This window comes from Lissotriton helveticus, chromosome 3_2, assembly GCF_964261635.1.
Source record: "Lissotriton helveticus chromosome 3_2, aLisHel1.1, whole genome shotgun sequence".
Taxonomy (NCBI): Eukaryota; Metazoa; Chordata; class Amphibia; order Caudata; family Salamandridae; genus Lissotriton; species Lissotriton helveticus.
In genome coordinates, this window is record NC_136062.1 from 313,982,814 (window position 1) to 314,005,982 (window position 23,169).

General features: G+C 39.5%; 1 long non-coding RNA gene across 13 annotated transcripts in view; it reads right to left on the minus strand.

Moving 5' to 3' along the window:
- LOC144826311 (uncharacterized) overlaps positions 1-23,169 on the minus strand; it is a 1,506,634-nt gene that overhangs the window by 1,332,726 nt on the left and 150,739 nt on the right. For all 13 annotated transcript variants that reach the window (XR_013609779.1, XR_013609774.1, XR_013609778.1 and 10 more), the window contains one exon: positions 22,485-22,634. This is a non-coding gene — a long non-coding RNA (uncharacterized LOC144826311). The remainder of the gene's footprint in view (positions 1-22,484; positions 22,635-23,169) is intronic.

Consider the following 23,169-nt stretch of genomic DNA (forward strand, 5'->3'; position numbering starts at 1 on the left):
CAGCACAGCAAAACACAGCACAGCAAAACACAACACAGCACAGCACAACGCAGCACAGCACAGCAAAACACAGCACAACACAGCACAGCAAAACACAACACAGCACAGCACAGCAAAACACAGGACAGGACAGGACAGCACAGCAAAGCACAGCACAGCAAAACACAGCACAGCACAACACAACACAGCACAGCAAAACACAACACAACACAGCACAGCACAGCAAAACACAGCACAGGACAGCACAGCAAAGCACAGCAAAACACAGCACAGCAAAACACAGCACAACACAGCACAGCACAGCACAACACACCACAGCACAACACAACACAGCACAGCACAGCAAAACACAGCACAGCACAACACAGCACAACACAGCAAAACACAGCACAACACAGCACAACACAGCACAGCACAGCACAGCAAAACACAACACAGCACAGCAAAGCACAGCACAGCACAACACAACACAGCACAGCAAAACACAACACAGCACAGCAAAGCACAGCAAAACACAGCACAGCACAGCAAAACACAGCACAGCACAACACAGCACAGCAAAACACAACACAACACAACCCTCACCCCCTCACCCCTCACACACCTCATCACCCTCACACACCTCCTCACCCTCACACCCCCTCACACACACCCTCACATACCCTTACCAGCACAGCAAAACACAACACAACACAGCACAGCAAAACACAACACAGCACAGTACAGCAAAACACAGCACAGCAAAACACAACACAACACAGCACAGCAAAACACAGCACAGCACAGGTCAGCACAGCAAAGCACAGCACAGCAAAACACAGCACAGCAAAACACAACACAACACAGCACAGCACATCAAAACACAGCACAGGACAGCACAGCAAAGCACAGCACAGCAAAACACAGCACAGCAAAACACAGCACAGCACAGCACAACACAGCACAACACAGCACAGCACAACACAACACAGCACAACACAGCACAGCAAAACACAGCAAAGCACAACACAGCAAAACACAGCAAAACACAGCACAGCACAGCAAAGCACAGCACAGCAAAACACAACACAACACAGCACAGCACAGCAAAACACAACACAGCACAGCAAAGCACAGCACAGCAAAACACAGCACAGAAAAACACAGCACAGCACAGCAAAACACAGCACAGCACAACGCAGCACAGCAAAACACAACACAACCCTCACGCCCTCACCCCCTCACCCCTCACACACCTCATCACCCTCACACACCTCCTCACCCTCACACCCTCACCTTCACACCCCCTCACACACACCCTCACATACCCTTACCAGCACAGCAAAACACAACACAGCACAGCAAAACACAACACAGCACAGTACAGCAAAACACAACACAGCACATCACAGCAAAACACAACACAGCACAGCACAGCAAAACACAACACAGCACAGCACAGCAAACACAGCACAGCAAAACACAACACAGCACAACACAGCACAGCACAGCAAAACACAACACAGCACAGCAAAACACAACACAGCACAGCAAAACACAACACAACACAACACAGCACAGGACAGCACAGCAAAGCACAGCACAGCAAAACACAGCACAACACAGCACAGCAAAACACAGCACAGCACAACACAACACAGCACAGCACAACACAACACAGCACAACACAACACAGCACAGCAAAACACAGCACAGCACAACACAGCAAAACACAGCAAAACACAGCACAGCAAAGCACAGCACAGCACAGCACAGCAAAACACAGCACAGCATAGCAACACACAGCACAGCAAAACACAGCACAGCACAGCAAAACACAGCACAGCACAGCAAAACACCGCACAGCACAGCAAAACACAGCAAAACACAGCACAGCAAAACACAGCAAAACACAGCACAGCAAAGCAAAGCACAGCAAAACACAGCACAGCAAAGCACAGCACAGCAAAGCACAGCACAGCACAGCACAGTAAAACACAGCACAGCAAAACACAGCACAGCACAGCAAAACACAGGGCAGCAAAACACAGCACAGCAAAACACAGCAAGCACAGCAAAACACAGCACAGCAAAACACAGCACAGCAAAACACAGCACAGCACAGCACAGCAAAACACAGCACAGCACAGCAAAACACAGCACAGCACAGCAAAACACAGCACAGCACAGCAAAACACAGCACAGCACAGCAAAACACAGCACAGCACAGCACAACCAAGCACAGCACAACCAAGCACAGCCCAACCAAGCACAGCCCAACCAAGCACAGCCCAACCAAGCACAGCATAACCAAGCACAGCATAACCAAGCACAGCATAACCAAGCATAGCGTAATAAAGCACAACAAAAAATAGCATAACAAAAAATAGCATAACACAACACAACAAAAAATAGCATAGCAAAACAAAGCATAGCATAGCAAAACACAACACAACATAGCATAGCATAACAAAGCATAGCATAACAAACACAACAAAACATAGCATAGCATAACAAAACATTGCATAACAAAACACAACATAGCATAGCATAACAAAACACAACATAGCATAGCATAACAAAACACAACATAGCATAGGATAACAAAACAAAGCATAGGATAGCAAAACAAAACATAGCCTAACAAAACATGGCATAGCAAAACATATAATAGCATAGCAAAACATAGCATATCAAACACAACAAAACATAGCATAGCAAAACAAAGCATAGCATAGCAAAAGATAGCATAGCATAACAAGCATAACAAAGCATAGCATAACAAAACATAGCATAGCATAACATAACAAAACATAGCATAACATAGCATAGCATAACAAAACACAACATAGCATAGCATAACACAACATAGCATAGGATAGCAAAACTAAACCGAGCATAGCATAACAAAACAAAGCATAGTATAGCAAAACAAAACATAGCCTAACAAAACATGGCATAACACAACATGGCATAACAAAACATAGCATAGCAACACATATAATAGCATAGCAAAACATAGCATATCAAACCCAACAAAACATAGCATAGCAAAACAAAGCATAGCATAGCAAAACAGAGCATAGCATAACAAAGCATAACAAAGCATAGCATAACAAAACATAGCATAACAAAACATAGCATAACAAAACATAGCATAACAAAACATAGCATAGCAAAACAAAGCATAGCATAGCAAAACACAACACAACATAGCATAACAAAGAATAGCATAACAAACACAACAAAGCATTGCATAGCATAACAAAACAAAGCATAGGATAGCAAAAAAACATAGCATAGCATAACAAAGCATAGAATAGCAAAACAAAACATTGCATAGCATAACAAAACATAACATATCAAAACATAGCATAGCATAACAAAACAAAACATATCATAGCCTAGCAAAACATAGCATACCAAACACAACAAAACATAGCATAACAAAACATAGAAAAACAAAGCATAACACACACAAGCACACACACACACAACCACACACAAACCACGCACACATAACCACAACCACACACACAACCACAACCACACACAACCACACACACAACTATCTATCTATCTATCGCCCTCACTCTATCTGTCTATCGATCTATCGCCCTCACTCTATCTGTCTATCTATCGCCCTCACTCTATCTATCGGCCTCAGTCTATCTATCTAATCGCCCTCACTCTATCTGTCTATCTATCGGCCTCACTCTATCTAATCGCCCTCACTCTATCTATCTATCGCCTTCACTCTATCTTATCACCCTCACGCTATCTATCGCCCTCACTCTATCTATCGCCCTCACGCTATCTATCGCCCTCACGCTATCTATCGCCCTCACTCTATCTATCGCCCTCACTCTATCTATCGCCCTCACTCTATCTATCGCCCTCACTCTATCTATCTATCGCCCTAACTCTATCTATCTATCTATCGCCCTCACTCTATCTATCGCCCTCACGCTATCTATCTATCGCCCTCACTCTATCTATCGCCCTCACTCTATCTATCTTTCTATCGATCTATCGCCCTCATTCTATCTACTTATTTAGATACTGATCGCCATCACTCTATCTATCTGTCTAGCTATCTATCGCCCTCACTCCTATCTATCTATCTACCTATCTATCTCGCTCACTCAATCTCTCTATCGCCCTCCCTCTATCTATCTATCCCACTCACTCTATCTATCTATCCCACTCACTCTATCTATCGCATCACCACAGCATCACTAAGGGGCACAACAACATCACTATGCGCTACCACAACAACATCACTATGCGCTACCACAGGATCATTGAATGCCACAGCATCACTAGTCGCCACCACAACATCTCTCAGCCCCACCACAGCATCAATCTGTGCAACCATTTACCAACAACTGGGTCAAATATGATCTCTCAATGTTTCAAGCTTTATTACAAATGTCACAAAAAGAGGTTAGTATTTCACTTCTGTTCTTGGATTTTCGTCACAATAAAATACACTGAACATATTCTTCAGAAAAGTTATTTACAAAAGTTTAAGCTATTGCCATTATAAATTACAATAACTTTTATTTAAGTATTAATTATTAAAAAAATTCAAAGCCATTGTTATTTGTAATATCAATACATCTAAGTCACGTGAATACAACACATATTGCATTACAAATGCTATAGGTGTCACAAGTTATAACTATTGGCATTGTAAATGACAAAGCTATTATTTTTGCTATTTTCAAAACCAACACATATATAACAAATGTGTCATTTACAATACCAATAGCTCAAACTTTCCTAATGCGAGACCTTATGCATTGCAAATGCTTGTTCTAATTTAGTATTCTGGTAATATAACCCCACAGTGTGGGCATTCTGTATATATGTATTTTTTAGGCAATCTCTTGTTGTCCTGAGGATGAACCTTGTATTACAATAGGGTTCGAAACGTCGTCGACTTTAATACACTAAATGCTTATTTATCCTGTGATTTATTATTTGCATATGTGTATCTTTTTGATTGTCTGTGTATGATTTATGATATTCAGACTGTCACAATTTGCCTAAAAATCTCTTGTTTGTCCTTTCTTAGTTGGGCACCGGCTGGTGTCCCACTTGCATCACACCTAACTTTTATGTATATTAAGCATTTGAAATTAAACTGTCCGGCTGGACATTTGATATAGAACTATTCAGTCTATATTTATTGAAATTCATTGTCTTCTGGTCTAGGGACACTGTCTCTGTTAGTACTCTTTTGTATAGCAACTGGAAAATGGCAATACTTTTCATGACACACACCACTGTCTTTTAAGGTCAACTCTCTCATATCTTTCGCAAAGGCACTGGTGTATTAGTCTGATTGGCAAAATTCACACTCATTCTTCGACCATTGTTCATTGTAAACAGTAAGTATCATGTAGATACATTCTCTCTAGGGAGTTAGGCAATCGTATCACCCTTTGGGGTAGGCAATCGCTATGTGGTTGTGTATGTGCGTTTAACTAAGGAGCAAAAGATGCGTCTCCTCTGGTTGGTAATACGTGGAGCTTTTTACTGTTCCTCTTTGCTGGAGTGTCCGGTAATTAATGTGTGACTTGTTTACCAGATGTCATCAAAAACACCTTCTACGCGCCTAGCGTATTCAATAATAAAGCCCTTCTTCTCCGGTTGTTTGAAAAACCCCGTATTCTTTAGTCAGGTGTTAACTCTTTTTTTATGTAAAATATGACCGCGTGATTCGGGACCCTGAATTCACCCTCGTTATACCCACAATAACAGTGTACCTTATGTAGATCCATGGCGTGCTGTCCACGGAGCCCTCATGGTTTTAGGAGCCTTCTACAAATAAACAATTTTAAAAAAAGAAGGGGGAGGTTGTTTAGAGATTCAATACTTTACAGTTTGTCGGCGGTGTCTCGGTGTCTTGGAAAGCCCTCGTGCTAGCTGCGGTCCTGTCAGTACTGTGCTGACTCTGCCATCGGGGGCCCGGTTCATTATCTCTGTTTCCAGGTCAGGGTTAAAAGATGTTGGTTTAGAAAAAATAGAAGAAAGACTTTTTCTATTACCGAGTATCTTTGGATCATTGGAACACAAAAGGGGCGTGGAAAATAATCTTTTAGTGTTCTTATCATTCACGGATCGTTCCACAATGCATTTTATCGTATTTCTCCGTGATAATGTAACAATAGGTTATGTGATGTTCATATCATTTTTAACCTAACAGGGCATTTTTTATTCGTGAGGAGGAGAAGAAAGTATGTTAAATCCTTAATAAGGAGTAAGTGGGGTGTTCTATAAATGATAATGATTTAATAGTACAATGACTTCTCATACTGCAAGGGCAGTGCTATAGTTAATCAGAGTCTATGGTCGATGGGAACTTAATCGGATTAAGTGGCAGAGTTGTCATCTATTTAGATTGTGCCAGGGGATATTATCATTTAACCCCTCACTGTCTGTCTTCAGTCTGTCCAACCACCGCTGTTCTTTTTCGAACAGGATCTTTTCGGCATTGTGACCTCTAATTTCTAGGGTCTCCAATACTATCCATTGTAAATCACCAGTTGTATGTCCTGTTTCAATATAGTGAGTGGCCATTTTTGTAGTTCCTTTTTTGCATTTTATATTGCTTCGATGTTCTCCAATGCGTAATTTTACCTTCCTACAGGTCATACCAATGTAACGTTTGTTACAAGGACATGTAATCATGTATATAACATGACTTGTATTGCAATTTGTGTGATTGCGGATCGTCCATGTTAGATTGGGCAGCAGATTGATTTCTTTTATTGGGTTCGTGAGTCCACATACAGAGCAGGATCTGCAAGGAAAGTGTCCTGTCACTGGTTGGAGGTCCCAGAGTCGAGGGACTTGAGTTTTTTTCTCTACTGGTCTGGTATGGACCAATATGTCTTTAAGATTACGTGTCTTTTTGTTAGCAAACCTTGGTTTTGGCCAGTTGATGTTCGCTGAAGTAATAATTTTCCAATTTTTATTGATGGTCTTTTTTAGATCATTCTGGGCAGAGCTGAACGTAGTTACACACGTCATCAAGTCTTTTTCTTGTTGTTTCTGGATAGGTTCCAACAGACTGTCTCTATTTTGGTTCTGCGCTCTTTTCTTGCATTTGTTAATGATTTTTTGTGGGTAATCACGATCTTTTAGTTTACCACATAAATCTTCAGCTTGTTTTCTGTATTCTCCAGTTGTACTACAATTTCTACGTAGCCTTAAAAATTGGCTGTAAGGCAGGTTTTCTCTTAGTGGACGCGGATGGAAACGTTTGAAAGATAATAGACTGTTTTTAGCTGTGGGTTTAAAAAAAGTTTTAGTTTGCAGTTTGTTCTGTTCTGCATAGATGGTGATGTTTAAGAAATCCAGCTGGGATTTGTCTGCCGTATATGTAAATTTCAGCCACTCATCTCTGCTGTTAATCCACATATGAAACTCTTTTAGGCTCTCAATGTCTCCTTCCCAGATCAAGATAATGTCATCTATATATCGCCGAAAGGGTTTGCAGGATTGTTCACATCTTGCTCCTCGAAGTCGCTAACGTAGAGCCCAGCTACGCTAGGAGCAAACGTGCTCCCCATCGAAGTGCCGTGGTGCTGTCTATACAAGGTGTTATTGTATTGAAAAAAGTTCTCCGTTAATGCTAACCTGCAGCATTCCAACACGAAATGTCTAGGTGTTTTGTGATGCCAGTCCTGGCTAAAGAGTATTGTTTCCAGGGTCTCCAACGTTTTTTTTTGTTTTGTTTTTTTTCTTTTTCTTTTGTCCTCATATATGCCACCAGTAGATAGTTGCTCTAAATAGGCGCTCTTCAGGCCACTGACACAAACTAACGTTACCAGCCCTCTTGTTTGTGGATAGCCAATGAAGATTGCCCAGAGGTAAGGTTGTTACCCGTCCAACTTCCTCTCGTGTTGGTACTTGCTACAAAGGAAGGACAAGTCCACAAAACCTCTGGCATAATCATTGGACCATTTCTCACTCCAGGCATTCAAGACTGACAATAATTTAGCAGACTCCTCTCCACCACATAAAATATCCAATTTACTCACCGCCATGATGTTTTTAAGGAAATCTGCGAATGTCGGGGGAAGCGCAGACTTCCACTCTTTACAGATCTCTCTTCGGGCGATCACTATTACATAAAAAATAAACTGTGATATGTTGCTATTAATGTCATAATCAAGTGGGAGACCAAAAAAAACCAAGCTTAAAGTGTATGTAAGTGAAAATGAAAGTACCTCCTCCAAAAACCCACAAACTTGTCCCCAAAAGTTGTTTATACTTGGACATTCAAAAAACATATGTATATCATCTGCTTCTTGTGACTTACATCTGGGACAAGAATATTGAACTGAGGACATCTTGGAAAGTTTCGCTGGAGACCAGTAAACCCTGTACAATGTAAATAGATGATTTCTTCTTAAGTTAGAAGGTTTAATTATTTTTTGGGACATGGAAAAAGAATCGGTCCATAATTTAACAGGGTTATCCGAAATCTGAAGGATAGCGGGGTCCCATAACTTAGTAATCTCTGCCTCTTGATTGTCCTTATTGTTTATGAAGATTTTGTACCATTGGGCAGCCTCCCCCTTTCTTATCGTATTATTACTAATTAGGTCTAGAAGGGGGCTCTCATCATCAGAATCCCAAGCTTGACTTCCCCACCAGGCCGATAATTGATAGAACTTAAATCTCGTGAGAGTTCCCCCAGTTAAGCCCGCCAGCGTTTCCCATTTTAGTGCTCTTGATGTATCAAAAAAGTCCCCCCATTTGGAGAGACCAGCCCTCTTTAACGGAAGTGCTAACTGATCTGTCAAACATTCCGGAGTACCAGGGGAATCCCATATCGGGGCATGTGTATGATAATAATGTAGGCCTAACATCCCTCTTATTTGTAGCCAGTTATGTAAAACAGCCTTCAAAAGCTTCAGTCGGACCTTTTTAAAGAATTTTTGGTCTCCAAATTTAAACGTGAAGAAGTCAGCCCCGTATGGAAGATCAGACAACATGGCTCGGAAGAGTATTCCATTAGAAGTGGAATCTAATTTGTTCGCTAGAAGTCTAAAATTTTTAAATTGAAAAGCATAGCAGTATAAAAGTAAATCTGGGAGAGCAAGGCCGCCTATTTTTAATCCTCTCCTCAACTTCCTCCAGGCTATCCTGGGAGATTTTGTCGCCCAGATAAAGGAATCTATCCTACCCTGTAAGTTAAGAATGTCTTTCTTATTAAATGTTAAGGGAATGGAATTAAAAAGAAAGGTTACTTTTGGCAAGATGATCATTTTAACCAAATTTACTCTACCGTAAATATTTAAAGGCAGAGAGTTCCATCTGGTTAAAAGTTTCCTAACCTCTTTTATCACTACATCCCAACTAGTTTTGGGAATTTCTACCAGTTTATGATTGAGCTGAATGCCCAGATATCTCATCTTGGTTTTAGCTTCTGGGATAGGGACTGGGATATTCCAACACATAATATCAGTTTTTTCCTTATTAATGCCATACCCAGAAGCGATACCAAACTCCTCGGCAAGTTGGAATAATCTTGGAATTGCATCTAATGGATTTGAAGTATACAAAAGGAGATCATCTGCGTATAGAGCTGTCTTAATTGTTAAATCTCCAATTTTGAAAGGGTGAATTATAGGATCCTGTCTTAAAAAACATACAAAAGGCTCAATATATATATCAAATAATAATGGAGATAAAGGACATCCTTGCCTTGTCCCTCTATGAATATTTAACCAGTCTGACAATCCGCCATTCACCAGGATCCTGGCTCTCGGGCCTCCATATAAAGTTCTAATTCCATTGATGAAAGTCTCTGGAAAACCGAACTTCCTCATCGCTTTCCAAAGAAAAAGACAATTCACTTGGTCGAACGCTTTGGCTGCGTCTATTGCAACGATAGCAAGAGGCTTCTTTTTCTCTGTGGCGTAGTCTATGGCAGCGATTACTTGGAATGTAAGCTCGTTTAATTGACGGCCAGGAATGAATCCCCTCTGGTCGGGATGGGTAATAGATTTTATGACATTAGCCAGTCTGGTCGCTAAAATTCCAGAATATATTTTTAGGTCAGAGTTCAGAAGTGAGATGGGGCGCTATGATTCTATCTTTTCCGGGTCTTTATTCGGTTTAGCTATTAATGAGATTGTAGCGTCCAACCATGAAGATGGTATTTGTTCTCCCTGAATGAAAATTCTATTGAATAGTTTCTGAATTGGAACTAGAATTTCTTCAATGTTTTCTTTATAAGTCTCTATTGGGAGGCCATCGGGACCTGCGGCTTTATTTCTTGCCATCTTCTTTAGTTGGAGTCTAATCTCCCCTTCTGATATATCCTTTGCCAAAAGAGCTATGTCTGAATCTTTTAATTGTGGTAAATCACCCCAGAGCGGCAGAGTATCCAGCTCGTCCATTGAGCAGTTAGTTTTATCCGTATATAGTTCATGATAGAATGTTCTAGCTTCTTGCCTGATTTCGTCATCTTCCGACAAACAACTCCAGTCCTTCGTTGTGTCAGAGTTTTGATGTTATTTCTAGTTCTCTCCGACCTAGCTTTCCACGCAAGCAGGGACCCACACTTTTCTCCATATTCAAAATTGCGTAATTTACTAACTTCCCATTTATCCTTGAGTAATTTTTCGGTTCTTGATCTAAAATTCAATTGTAAGTCTACTAATTCTTTTTCCAATCTTGGTACGTTAATTCTGTCATCCAGAGTAGCGGAGAGAAGCTGTTCTTCTTTTATTTTAATTAGCCTAAGCTCTTTAATATCCTTTTCCTTATTAAGCTTCCTATTTATGATCATTTGGGAGCTGTATATTCCTCTTAAGTAAGATTTAAATGCATCCCAAACAATATTCTCAGGAGCAGTTTCATCATTAAATTCAAAGAATTCTGTGGACTTTTCTTTGACTTTGATATTAAATACTTCATTTAAAAGGATAGTCCTATCCAGTGTCCACCTATATTCGGGAAAATTCTTCTGAATATTGATATTTAATTCAACCACTGAATGGTCAGACAGGCCGATCGGAATATAAGAGATAGAATCCGTGGTTGCTAAGAGCGATTGATCTAATAGAAAAAAATCTATTCTGGAGAACTGGTGGTATTTTTTGCTGTAAAAAGAATATTGTTTTTTTGTGCCATATTTAACTCTCCAGACATCTGACAATGTATAGTCTTTCATAATGTTCTTCAGGATCGAAAAATATTTTTTTGGGCAATTAATCTAGATTTAGAGGTACGATCTAATGTAGGATCTAATAACAAGTTAAAATCGCCCCCTAGCACAATAGGGATTGTATACTGGATCATATATTTTTCTAATCTCTGAAGGAAACTAGGATTATCCTCATGCGGACCATAATAAACCCCGCATAGAAACTTAACTGAACTTATTGAAACCACTGCGGCCAACCACCTCCCTGACTGATCTGTGGCCCAGTCATGCAGTGTAATACCCTTATTGACACAAAGTATTATTGCAACCCCTCTTGTTGTACCCGTTTGTTTTGAACAGAGAATCTCCTGTACCCAGTTAAGTTTAGTGAATATTTTCCTACATTCATCCGCTTCCAAATGTGTTTCTTGTAATAGGATTATGGAAGCTCCAGTATTTTTTAAATAATGAGAAATGTTTAATTGTTTCTTACGACTCCCTAGCCCGTTCAGGTTCCATGAAAGAATTTTAGTAGATCTTGGTTGGGCCATCATATAATCTTACTGTCCTTCTGTTGATAACTGAAAAAGAATAGTAGCCTGCTATAACGTTTAATTTTCAAAAGAAATAAAGATTTGTGACAAATGAGGACTTTTTTTTCTGATTTTCTCCCCCATCCCTCTGAACCCTTCCCCCCCTCCCTCCGAGGAACCCTTCCCTCCTGATTGGCGAGATTACGCCCTAGAAGGCCCTGAACCTCCTCTGCCCTACCTCTATATGTAGAAAAATGTCAGTCTCAAGTTTCCCTTATAAGCTATGTATATATTTTTTTTTTCCTCCCTTTTTTTTATTTTTTTTCCCCAAACCAATTTTTGATTCCCCTTTATTTTTTTATATATTTTTTTTATTTTACTTATATATTTTTTTTTTTTTTTTTTTTTTTTCTTACCTCCAACGTTTTTTGCTGTGGGAGGCTAGTGTAGAGACTCTCTACATCGAGCCCCACTAGCATTATGGTTTCTTCAGAACAATCAATGTCTTTTAACAAATTCAAGAGATCTCTTGTATCTCTCAGGTAGGTCGGTGTCTGTTGTGTGATAGGCTTTAGATATTCATCTGCAAATTGCGACAAAGGTTCTAGAACAGAACTGATGCCGGACACGATGGGTCTTCCCGGTGGTGGAAATCGTGCTTTGTGGGTTTTAGGAAGAGAATAAAAGTAAGGGATTCTCGGTTTGTTGATCTCTAAGAATTCGTCTTCTTTTTTCGAAATCCAGTTATTTATCTCTGCCTCTTGCACCATCTGTGCGATGGTTCTCTGTAATCTCGGTGTAGGATCTGTGAGGATGATTTCGTAAAACTTATCGTCAGAGAGGAGGTCTTGGCACTGGTTGTCATAGCCTTTTTTGGTCAACAGGACTATGCCCCCCCCCCCTTTATCTGCTTGTTTGATCACAATTTCCCCATCGTTTCTCAGTTCATTTAGAGCCATTTGTTCTGCTCTGGAAACATTTTGAAAAGGTTTTTTCGTGTTGTATTTTAGGTCGTCTATTTCTTTCATTACCGCATTTTCAAAGGTGATTATTTCAATAGGCACTTTGGAGTTCTGTGGGCAAAATTACGATTTTCTTCGTAATGTTGTGTCTCCATCCTGTAGTTGCATTTCTTGATTATTGAAAAAGGCCTTTAGTCTTAATTTCCGGCAGTGCCAATGTTATACCCAGTACCAGCCTTTGTGTGTGAGGGGGCAATCCCTGGCCTATTTCCAATCTAGTTTTTGCCAGCTCCCCTGCTGTTTCCCAGGATTGGCTCTAACCTCGCAAGAGGGATGAAGGCAAGGGCAGGAAATGCGTCTGGTTTCTTTCTGTGTGCTGCAGACAGGGTCCTTTGAAGTGTAGTCAGGGTACTGCACAACTCCTCCCCAGCCATCCTGTAAGGAAGACCAACTACCTCTACACCCAGGCTCCTTTTGGTTTGGAATAAACATCTACACCATAGGTGATCCAATCACAGTCATGTGACGCTGAGCACTGGCAGAAAGGCCCATTTAGATTAACCAAAAAAATGCCAACTTTCTAAAAGTAACATTTTCAGATTAGTAACTAAAAATCCACATTTTACCATTAAATAGGATTTTAAATTACAACTAAGATGAGAGGAAGAAGTATATCTCCATATGCCCCCAAACTCAAGTATCACTTATTAAGTGTAATAATGGAACTCAGTGTTAGTCTATGTGAGAGATAGCCTTGCTACAGTAAAAAACGACTTTAGGAGTTTTTCACTGCTAGGACATGTAAACTTTAAGTTCATATGTGCTACTTTCTAAATACCATGCACCCTGCCCTATGATCCTTTATGGCCTTCCTTAGGGTTGACTTAATAGAATTTAAAAAGAAAGGTTTAGACCTGGAATAAAGTTTAGTTTGCCAGGTTGAAATGGCAGCTTAAAATGTGCTACAAGCAGCAGGGGCATGCCTGAGACATGCTTTCCAGTGCTACTTTAGTAGGTGGCACAGTGAGTATTGCAGCCCACTGCACCATTTAATTTACCAACCCTAGGTACATGTACTACCATAGTCTATGGGCTTTTAAGTAAATTAACCCTGCATACTACTTAATTATGATGGAAGGGCTGGAAGACTTCAAGTGGTTGGCAAGTCCATCATTTGATTTTCTGAAAAACTCCAGCCCGTCATTCTCATTATGGAGTATTCTGGGTGATGTACTTATCAGTGTCTTTATAATGTTTCGTTTAGCCACTATGATGCATCTGGCAATTGTACTTAGTTGTAGCTGAGTTTACCTTATAACCAAATATGAGTATATTAATACTTAAACATATTTGACGAAAATAATGACAACACAACTATGACAATAATTGCCAATGTCACATGATCTACTCTGCATTTGAAGATTTATGCTAACCACTCAGGTGTCAAGGATCTTCAAGAAGTACACTATAAGTTTCACTAAGTTTGCAAACTCTGAACTGTAATCCAGACAATTTTGTTGTAACACAATTAAAATAACATTAAATTAAATTGGAACATTGAGTACACGTTGCACATTACAAATAAATGCATATTTTTGCATATAATACCTCTTATGCCTATAACTACTTCTGGGAATCTGAGCCTGACACCAGATTCTACTTCAGGAATTCTTTGAGAAATGTAATCATCAAATCTTAGGAAAGCAAATAATATGTTAAATCTGATGACAAAGATCTGCTATGTCACTGCCATGAGTTTCTGGTAGGAGCGCTCTCTGCTATAGCTTTCTCACAACATTATTACTTTTACTTCACATATCTACAATGTCTTGAATTATGAATGAATGAATGAAAGGAGCCTTTTATCGCGCAACTTAGCCCAAGGGCATCAAGGCGCCACAACAGGTCAAATGATATATAATTCACAGAGGAAGGCAATTACCAGTGGGCTTCAAAAAAGAGCCAGGTCTTTAATGCTTTGCGGAAGAGAGCAAGCGACGGTTGGCCTGAAAGTTCGGGAGGGAGAGAGTTCCATAACCTGGGCACTACCGAGGAAAATGCTCTGACTCCCCATTTCGCTCTTACAAACCTAGAAACTTCAAGAAGATTTTTGTTAGAGGAACGAAGGGATCGACTAGGGGCGTAAGGGCGAACAAGAGACCTGATCCCCTCAGGGCCTGTACCATGAAGGGCCCCACGGGCAAGACAGAGAATCTTAAAGGAGATCCTGGACTGGATGGGAAGCCAATATAGGCTTCTCCGGGCTGACGAGGCCGAGGCAAGTCTGGGGAGGTTAAGAACCATCTTCGCCGCCGCATTCTGGACCATTTGCAGGCGATGGATAAGGCTCTTATTTATGCCCACATAAAGGGCATAACAGTATTCCAGTCTTGAGGAAACTAATGCCACGGTGGCCTGTTTCCGGGCATCAGGAGAAAGATAATGGGCAATCCTTCTAAGTACCCTGATGATGCCACAGCAGGTGGAGACAGTCCTACTGACCTGACATTCAAAGGAATGCCCAGTGTCCATTAGCACCCCTAAATTCTTAGCAAACTGACGGGGAGGAAGGCCATCCCCAAGTGAGGGCGGCCACTAGTCATTTGACCAAATTTCCTGACTGCCCCCAAAAATCAGCACCTCGTTTTCTCCCTGTTTAATTTAAGGAAGTTCTGTATCATCCGCCGAGACACAGCCTCCATACGGTTCCTGAAATTCAGGGCAGAGTCCTTCACGGGCTGCGTGAGAGAGACCATAACTTGGGTGTCGTCAGCATACGACAGCACCTCCAGCCCAAAAGATCTAACTACCCTGGCAAGTGGGGCCACATAGATGTTAAACAGGGTAGGACTCAATGAAGATCCCTGGGGGACCCCACAAAGCACAGGCTTAGGGGCAGATAGAAACTGGCCCAGCTTCACTCTTTGTTCCCTTTCGTTAAGAAAGGAAGCCAGAAGGCTCAGAGCAGGGCCTCCAACCCCTATCTCCCTGAGGCGGGCAACCAGAATAGATGGAGACAAGGTATCAAAAGCTGCTGTCAGGTCTAACAGGACCAAAAGAGTAGTGTGGCCCTTATCGACCTGGGAGCGGATGTTGTTGACCACTACAGTAAGGGCGGATTCGGTGCTATGGCATCTCCTAAAGCCATGCTGGGAGACATCCAGAAGGGCAGAATCCCCAAGTAAGGAACTAAGGTGCCGCTTAAGATGGGATTCCAGCATCTTTGCAGGGGCAGGAAGAAGTGAGATGGGGCGGAAGTTTTTCAGAACCTCTGGGTCCAAAGTAGGCTTTTTCAGAAGAGGTTTAACAACCGCCATCTTCCATAAGGAGGGAAAAACTCCCTCCATGATTACACGATTCATGACCTTCATGAGGGGGGAATAACCACTTCCCGAAAGGCCTTCAGGACTTTAAGCGTGCAGGGATCTAAGGGGAACCCGATTTGATGTTATCCAAAAGCTGATTCATCAGCTCAGGGGTAAGAAGTGGGAAGGACTGGAGACTCGGAAGAGCTCCACCAGACAAACTCCCGGCTATAAAAGACAGGAGAAGAAGGAGATCCCAAGCCAAGGTTCAAGGTTTCCAATGTGCCATGGATATCCACGATCTTTGAGTGGAAGAAGGCTGAGATACTTTCGCACAGCTACTGGGATTCCACTATAGGGTCAGCTACCTGGGGAGAGGATAGGGAGTCTATAATTTTAAAAAGCTCTTTGGGGGAATTGAGAGAAGCAGTACTCTTAGAGATATAGGCCCTCTTTTCCTCCATAATAGCTAGCTTGTATTCCCTTAAACAAAGTTTATGTTGTTCCTTCTCCAAGGGATCCAGCTGAACCCGCCAGAGCCTCTCCTGTTTACAACACCCTTCTCTCATCAGCCTGAGTCTGTCGGAGAACCAGGGAGCTGAGGGACTCTTTCTCGCAGAGTAATGCTGCCTAGGGGGGGCCACGATATCTAAAGTCCTTGAGATAGTACTCACGAGTTCGCGAGCGGCAGAGTTGACATCCTGCAATTCAACAGACATCAGATTATTAAAGTAGGGAGAGAGAACCTCGTTATTAATGGCTTTAAAGTTCCTTCTGAATTCCCACTTCCTAACATCCGGAAGCTAAAGAGCTACGTCAAGATATGCCAACTCTATCGGGATGGCCGAGTGGTCAGACCAAGCTAGCGGGACCGGGGATCCCACCTTCAACCTAAGGTCATTGGTAAAGACTCCGTCAAGTGTATGACCAGCCAGGTGGGTGGGGCCAACCATTAACTGAGTCAAACCGCAGGAATCCAGAGTTTCCAGAAGTGTCAGGGTTTCTCTAGATCCCATATTTTCCAAGTGGAAATTAAAGTCGCCAAGGAGGGTAATGTTTGGCCTCTTAATAAATGGCTCTAGCAGCTTGATCCGATCCTGGCTGAAAGCAGATCTAGGACCCGGCTGCCTATAAAACAGGAGGCCGGAAAAGGAGACGGAGGGGGTGGAGTTAATGGAGAAGTACAACGCCTGAAAGGAGTCTGAAGAAGTAGAAAAAAATTCAGTCCGGCATATAAGAGAATCCTTGTATGAAATTCCTATTCCTCCTCCTCGACGGCCAGTTCTATCCATCCTGGCCAGGGCATAACCCATAGGAAGTATTAACAAAAAAAAAAACTGAACGGTGCTTGGCCGCATTACCTACATACTATTTAATATTCAGTCGAAGAAAATCTTGCTAAGTACATGCATGTCCACTTATTAACAGTCTAACATGACAATATTAGGACGAGGGGAAGTCAGTCTGCGGAATATGCTTATTTGTTGGACAATTCTTCACATTTAGTTGTACCTAGGCTTCGTCAATTCATAATTTCAAGTACAATTGTGCCTCAGGAATTTCTATAGCTTAAGGATATATGCTAATTGCATGAAATGTTTGTACGTCACACACTTTGCACAAATAACGGCATGCTAGCATAATAATTGCTGTATGTATTCTTTAATTGCAGCTGCTTGATCTGTTTTTCTCTTCTGATCTTCTCATGACAAAGTCTAAAATGAATAAGATTAAGGGTATCGATCCGCTAAAATGACCTTGCTATATCATTTACCAGTGTCTTGTAGGTTTACCAATGTATTGTAGGTACAGCTTAGTAAAATATTAAAGGAATATTAATTTGGACTTTCATTCCACAAATAGGTACCACACATAGTAGGCCGCTTTATTTCCTTTTATAAAGTATGATTATTTGCTTTTTCAAAAAAGTGTCTCAGATTGAGAACGTGTAACAGATGGAGGGCATAGCATAACGACGGAGGAATATATGATGTTACAACACATACCATTACAACGTATGCTTTTACATCACAGTTTTTACAACGCAAATACCATTACATAGCTTGTTTTTACAACGCATACCATTACAATGCATGTACATTGAGATACATTAAAACTACCATTACAACGCATTCCATTACAATGCTTACTATTACTACGCATACCATATACTATATACTTTTTTTTCTTCATATAAATTAGTTTTAATTTTTATCTAACCTACCCCTGGGACGGGATGCAAGGGAAATAGGGGTTGGGTGGGGCAGTGTATTAATACCCAGGTATTCATTTTAATACTATGTGTACTTTTTAAAGTACCTTTCCATTAAAATACCTGAGCATTATTAAAAAATTATCTAAAAAAAATGGTCAAAAAGACTGAGAAAAAGAAGCATACACTTTTAACATTTTACAAAAATAAACACACTTCTGTGAGAGCCAAAAATACATTAAACATGCAATCTTCTTTGAAGAACATAAAATGTAAGTTCTTCAACTATAACTTTACATAAAAAAATTAAATATACATTTTTTCAGGTTGTGAATCGCACAAAAATAATGTTTCCAACACATATTTTCTTTTAAATTATTGTTTACCTTCAAAAAAAGTATTAAAAAAGTAGACCACCATTTTGTGCTCTGTGGTTAACTGACTTTCGAGGTGACCACACACAGCAGGAGCAACAGGAGACTATTGCTGTTTCTCAAATTGAACACTGCCATCTGCAGACCGAAGTAAGTGTATGATTACAAAAAAATAGCATCAAAATATTGACACATAAATCGCAAATACTCACAATATATTTTTACATTAATTTACAGGATTTACACATTTTGCAAACCATCCACCAATCAAAAGCAGATATTCAAGAAAATATCTTGACATTAAAAAGTAAGTGATTAAATAAAAACAATGTATGTTAATGTAAAAAACTCATAAGGTTGATAAAAAATTTAATTACATTTTAACTTTTGATATTAACAGATTATGGACAAACATCAACAGCAGGAAGGAAAAAAACCTTCACAAAATTCAAATGTAAGTAAAATGTTAACACTAACACTAATCTGAAAGTTAAAAAATAATAATATATTAGTCCCAAAAATTAAACATTAGCAGACAAATATCAGATTTTTTTTAAATACTACTAATTTAACTTCTTCATATTTTTAATTCAGAAAGCAGGCTGAGGGACAGAGCTGGATAATGGCGGGGGCAAATTTACTATTCCTACTACGACCTGTGCTTGCCTCAGGGAAACTGCAGGATGGTTGTGAGGGCAAATTTACTATTCAAACTCCGACAGGCACTCGCCTCTAGGAAAGGGTTGGATGGTGGTGGGAACCAATTTACTATTTCTACTCGGACAATTGCTTGCCTCAGGGAAAGTGTTGGATGGTAGTGGGGCAAATTTACTATGCCTACTCCGACAGGTGCTGGCCTCAGGGAAAGTGCTGGATGGTAGTGGGGGCAAACTTACTATTCCTACTCCATCCTGTGCTTGCCTCAGGGAAAGTGTTGGATGGTGGTGGGGACAAATTTTCTATTCCTCCTCCGACAGCTGGCCTCAAGGAAAGTGCTGGATGGTGGTGGGGTAAACTTACTATTCCTACTCTGGCCTGTGCTAGCCTCAGGGAAAGTGTTGGATGGTGGTGGGGACACATTTATTGTTCCTACTCTGACCTGTGCTTGCCTCAGGGAAAGTGATGGATTGTGGTGGGGGCAAATTTACTATTCCTACTCCGACCTGTGTTGGCCTCTTGGAAAGTGCTGGATGGGAGAAAATTGATTCTACATAATGTTAAAAAATTACTTTTTTAAAAGTGATATTCCGATTTTCATTTCAGTTGTTTCTCAAGCATACAGTCAAAGATTTTTATTTTATTTTAAATTCTCTACAGATTAAACAATAAAAACCAGCAAGAAAAGAAGAAGGCATTCCTGAATAACATTACATTCTAAATCCCATCACCACTGGAGAAGCCAAAGCTTACAAGATAAAAATAAACAAAATCAACATGATGCACTTTTTTTGTTGCAGGATTCAAGTGCACAATCACTTTATTCTAAAAAGTATCTTTGCAGTAAAAATGTCAGCCTCATAAACAACATCAAAATGAATTTTTTTCAACATCAAAAGCACTAATCAATTTCTTTGCAGGCTAATTGCAAAGCAAAAAAAGTACAAATAACATACTATAAACATTTCTCCACTTTTGACAAAACCAAAGAATCCACAGAAAACCAGCAAATACACCAGGCCTTTTCAACAAGATAACTCTAAAAAGGTAACCTTCACGATTCTGTCAAGTCTATTAAAAAAAGTAACCTTTTTTTCATGCAAGAAACAAAAGCAGGAAACAATTCTAACAAAACATTTTCAAAGCAATGCAATTTATACATGGTACAATTTTGCAAAAAAGAAAAGCTGATAAATAAACATTGTGTACTAACTTTTCACTTACAGGCAAATTAGTTTTTAAAACAAATACACTTAAAATTACTAAAACATTAATTTTCTCTTTTTCTTCTTTCTACAGAGAATGGCAGCAAGAAAAGAAGCAAAATATACCCAATTAAGCCATGGTAATGGACTTTTAAGTCACAGTGGCTATGTTTATTGTAAGGAGAGATTAACTGAGCCCAGGTTTCATTGGAGGTGTGTGCATTATTACTCATCTCATTGCAGAGGCAGAGCAGTTACTCTTGGTGACGCTGTTGAAAGGACCACTGAGCATAACCACTCTACCTCTGCAATGGAGATAGAAGTAAGAGAGAATATAAATGAAATTAAAGCCCTGGCATCCTCCTCCAATGAACCCTGTGGCTCCGTTTTGAGGGAGGTGTCTCAAAACATTCCCTCTTAAACCCTCTTAAAAGAACATTAATCTTTAGCACACGCCATAATATTGTTAAGTTGGAAAGTAATGATATTTGGATGTTGGATGGGGTGTTTAAATCCACGCAGCATCCATTCACCTAAATATACACTATTCATGCTTACATTAATCAAACAGTAGTGCCCTTAGTGTACAGTTTATTCCCTGATAAACAATCCTCAACATGCAGTGAATTTTTATAAGTGATAAAAGGTACAACCATGAACAAAATTCCTAGAAAAATATTAATTGACTTTGAATTATGATTAACACAATTACCATAATGTACACGGACACTCAAATTCACTTTTCACAGGCATATTGGTGAAAAAGTAAAAAAAACATCCTTAGTTGAGGATTATATATAAGACAGCATACTACAATTTGAATTAAAGAAACTAACTGCACTTTGCTTTGTTCCTCCTGACACTGTAGATGAATACTACACATCTATTACTGAATCTGACTACTTTACTGTAAACGAGGACAAATTGGCAACCCTTCTAAATTACTTTGAAGACACATGGATTGGCCATCTAGGCAGGTCAGGCCGCAGGAAGAAACCACGTTTCCATGTGAAGTGGTGGAACTGCTACTCGACCTGCTTAGAGGAAGGAGCAAAAACCAAGAATGCCATAGAGGGATGGCATAACTCCGTCAACAAATCTATCGGTAAACCACATCCTAACCTCTATCATTTCTTGGAAATTTTGAAGAAGTGAGAATTGCGCAATCATTAACTGGTAGTTTAAACCCACGAATCTAAAAAGAACAAAGGAAATGTCCGAAAGGCTATTGGGTGCAATTCAACAATTTTCGTTGATGGTGGCTTCTCTCTACCTAGATAATATTGCACAAATCCTACATTTCTAATCTACACTATCTCCTGAACCACCTTGCTTGCCTGTTTTGACAAACAATCCCCCTAATTAAATTTAAAATTTTTCCAAAAAAAGAATTAATTACTTTTTAAAAAGTCGGGTTTCTTACCTTCAGTTTTCTTTTTTCAACTCTTGGACTTACGTACAAGCCAGCATTTCACCAAGAGGCTTGACCAGTCCTATAATCCATAGCAAATAATCCATAATCCTTGAAACAATCCATGACCCGAGTTAAACTAACCAAAGAGGGCACAGTTCGGCAAAGCCATGTTTTAATAGCAAAAGAATCAGCTGAAAACTATACTGTACACACCTACAAAAAACACACCCAAAAATAAAATCCAAAAAAGAATTCTCTCTCAACCAAAGTCCAGCAGAAGTTCCAAAATCCATATAGCAAGGGTTTAAAAATGGCCAAAAATGTGTTTTTTCCAACCCACAAATTCTTTCTCCATGTTCCTTCTTCCTATCCGCAATGACACTATTACAAAATTACTAAAAACCTGTTGCTACAAAAAAATTATAAGAAAGATTACTTTCATGACACTATTGTTTGATAGAAAAAATAATCAATCTTTTAGAATTAATCCTATTAAATAAAAAGTGTTACGAAAGGAATCAACATGATGTGAGCCTGCAACTGCTACCTGATTTGGAAATCAAATCAACATCAAAATACACCTTTTCTCATTATTACTGCCTCCCTCCACTCTCCCTACAGTAAACTTTACTACCCTTAATGTGTTTTTAATAATTTAAATTCGGATTACCTATACGCAGCTCTCCCTTGCTTCTGGTCCGGACCGCGATGAACCACGCAATGATGAAACTTACGTACACACGGCAACGTCATCTCTTTCCATAAAAAACGGAAAAAGCACAATTCACTCACTGACTTCAATGGGAAACCATGGGAAAACCTACAAAGAAAATTTAAAAAATATGTTACAATACATGCAAAAATCTATATCTATTTAAAAAAATATGATTACTAATAAAATATTTTTACAGTATTTTTTGCAAATTTAATTATTCTGTGTTATATTTCTAATAAAACAAAAATTCATACAATACTATTAATGTGCCTATTGATTGTTTAACTAAATATACATTTTGTTAAATTATATTTTTACCTCTACAGATTTTATATGTATATTTATGCATGCCTATTTTGTACAATTATGCTCTATTAATTATCATATAATCAGAATAACATATAAATAATTAAAAAAAAATAATGTTACAATTGTTATTAAAACATTTAAATTATAACTTGTATTTTTCCCTTACATCAAATCACCTCCCTTTCCGAAATCACCCTTAGTTTATCTGCACATTACTTGTAACTTTTTTGAAAATAATTAATGTATAGGTTTTACAATTAAAAAACGTATAAGCTAAGTAATAAATGATACTCAAGTATTACAATTAATACCTGCATATTAATACACTCCC